Genomic DNA, 3,262 nt, shown 5'->3' with positions numbered 1-3,262 from the left:
GGACAGAATCTGTTGCCCTGACCAGGACTAGAACCCGTGGTGCCGGCCCCACAGGTGGAGGATTAGCCTAATGAGCCACAGTGCCGGCCTGTGCCTGAAATGTTAACAATGAAGTTCACTTCTTTGAAAAGAACAATTTCAACATAATTGCAAATAAATTACACTTGCAGAAAATTAATGATTTGGTGTTATTACCTGGACCCCAGCCATACAAGGTGGCTGTCTATGTTCCAGGAAGCAAAGGTGCACCTTCGTATGTTAGAGTGTATCAGTACCCCAACTTTGGTGGACCTCATGCAGCTTTAGCCAATAAAAGTTTCTTTAAGGCTGATAAGGTTACAATGCTATGGAATAAAAAAGCTACTGCTGTCTTGGTAATAGCTAGTACAGACATTGATAAGACAGGAGCTTCCTATTATGGGGAACAGATGTTGCATTACATTGCAACAAATGGAGAAAGTGCCATAGTGCAACTACCGAAAGGTGGCCCTATTTATGACGTAGTTTGGAAGTATAGTTCTTCTGAATTTTGTGCTGTTTATGGTTTTAAGCCTGCCAAAGCAACACTTTTCAACTTGAAATGTGATCCTGTGTTTGATTTTGGAACTGGTCCTCAGAATGCAGGCTACTACAGCCCTCAAGGACATATATTAGTACTAGCTGGATTGGGAAATCTGAGAGGACAAATGGAAGTATGGGATGTTAAAAACTACAAGCTTATTTCTAAACCAGTGGCTTCTGATTCTACATATTTTGCTGCATGCCTAGATGGTGAGCATATTTTAGCAGCCACATGTGCTCCCAGGTTACGTGTATGGGTATGAGATTTGGCATTATGCTGGCTCTGTATTGCACAAGTATGATGTGCCCTCAAGTGGAGACCTATGGCTGGTTTCATGGCAGCCATTTTTGGATGGAATATTTCCAGCAAAAGCAGTAACTTACCAAGCAGTTCCAAGTGAAGGAACCTAAAGTTGCAACTGTGTATAGACCCCCTGCTTGAAGAAACAAGCCAGTCACCAATTCCAAGCTGCATGAAGAGGAGCCACCTCAGAATATGAAACCACAATCAGGAAACGATAAGCAACCATCAAAAACAACCCTTAAAAATCAAAGGAAGCACGAAGCTAAGAAAGCTGCAAAGTAGGAAGCAAGAAGTGACAAAAGTCCAGATTTGCCCTCTACTCCTGTGCCACAAAACACACCATGAAACATTACCTCTCAGTCAACTTCTGGAGACCCTGAGGTAGACAAAAAAATCTAGGACCTAAAGTAGAAACTGAAAGCAATTGAACAACTGAAAGGACAAGCAGCAAGTGGAAAACAGCTAGAAAAAAGTCAGTTGGACAACATTCAAAAAGAGACAGCCCTTCTTCAGGAGCTGGAAGATGTGGAATTGGGTGTTTAAGGAGTCATCGAAGACAAGCTGCTCACCAGAAGTCACTGTGAACACCTCTTGCATTAAACCAGGTGGTGTACATGGAGCACCTGTGTGCCCACATTTATTGTGGCTCTACTATGTTAATCATTCATGTAAGATTCCACACACACTAGAAATTATTTAATAATGTGTATTAAATTGACTTACATTCTGCATCCTGTATCATGTCAATATTCAATGCAGAAAGATACATGAATTTTTCAGCTAAGTTTAGTGACTGAAAGACAAATTTTTTATATTAGGGAACAGCATTTACCATATAAATGAATAAAGACAGTATAAATTTAAAAAAAGAAAGGAAAATATGCCATTTATCAAAAAACACCCTTAAATGAAAGATACTTGCGTCTACAGCTGCACTTTAAAAATGATCAACAATCAGAAATACTTACTTAAGGTATACTAAGCTGATCTTCTGTATATTAAGATAATCGAAAATGAATCTTGATGTGAATGGAAGGGGTGAGGGAGTGGGAAAGGGGAGGGTTGTGGGTGGGAGGGACGGTATGGGGGGGGAAGCCATTGTAACACATGAGTCGTACTTTGGAAATTTATATTCATTAAATAAAAGATAAAAAAAAAATGATCAACAATCAAAGATTTATTTACAATAACAAAATCCACCATTGTTAAAAGTATATTATCTAGAAAAGGAGAATGAGAATATGACCCAAAAGTGCTTTTGAGGAACTATATACATAAGTGGCCAACAAAATTAACAACATTTTAGTATATTTATGATCTTCCAATATAAAATCCAAGCAACATATGCATAGGTTTAGGTCTAGGATCGGCTTTCATTAGACTACTAATCATTACACAGGTGATAAGAATACATTCAAAGACAAAACAAGATATACAAAGAAGTGTATTGGTTAAAATATAAATTATACTTTCGATATTGTGAGTAGAATTCAATTGATAGTTACAATAATAATGTGACAAGCACATTTAAGAGATTTTTGTGAATAATAGCCCACGCTTACATATATATATATATATAGTTTATTTTTATATATTTCTATATAGAACAACATTTTAAAATGTATATATATAAAATTTATTATCTTGTTTTTTCTTTTTTTTTATAGGCAGAGTGGACAGTGAGAGAGAGACAGAGAGAAAGGTCTTCCTTTGTCATTGGTTCACCCTCCAATGGCCGCTACAGCCAGTGCAGCAGCTGGTGCACCATGCGGGTGCAGGGCCCAAGCACCTGGGCCATCCTCCACTGCCTTCCTGGGCCACAGCAGAGAGCCGGACTGGAAGAGGAACAACTGGGACAGAATCCGGCACTCCCACTGGGACTAGAACGAGGGGTGCCGGCACCCCAGGCAGAGGATTAGCCTATTGAGCCATGGCACCAGCCAATTTATTATCTAAAAAGCACAGTTTAGATTTCCATAATAATCTAGTCATTATACTGGTCATTACAAGAATGGGGAGCAAGGCACCAGCTGTAGCTGATAGTTTGTTTCTCCCTCTCTACCAACCTCTAAAATTAGATAAACATATATAATTCTGAGATCAAAATCACATCAAGATCCTGCCACTTACCCACATAATTGTCATGAAATGTGCCAATATCTAAAAACATAATGGAATATTTGAATAATCAAAAACTGAATAATCAATGATTTAGAGTTCTATAAAAATCTGCAAGTTATATATATACGCATATATATAAACTTTTATATATAGTTAATTATTATATATTATGTATAGTTAATTTTTTTCATGTATATGTATATATTACCTTGAGAAGAGAGAATGATTATGCTTGGCTAAGATGGCTCTGAGACACGGTATACCTGAAAGTTTCCA

General features: G+C 37.7%; 1 pseudogene; it reads left to right on the top strand.

The window, feature by feature from the left end:
- The first annotated feature begins 225 nt into the window (after positions 1-225).
- LOC149120039 (eukaryotic translation initiation factor 2A-like) lies at positions 226-1,408 on the top strand (annotated as a pseudogene).
- Positions 1,409-3,262: the final 1,854 nt, after the last annotated feature.

Source organism: Oryctolagus cuniculus, chromosome 20 (genome assembly GCF_051225735.1).
Source record: "Oryctolagus cuniculus isolate XC-2025 breed Fujian yellow rabbit chromosome 20, ASM5122573v1, whole genome shotgun sequence".
Classification (NCBI taxonomy): domain Eukaryota; kingdom Metazoa; phylum Chordata; class Mammalia; order Lagomorpha; family Leporidae; genus Oryctolagus; species Oryctolagus cuniculus.
This window is presented reverse-complemented; position numbering and strand designations above follow the sequence as displayed.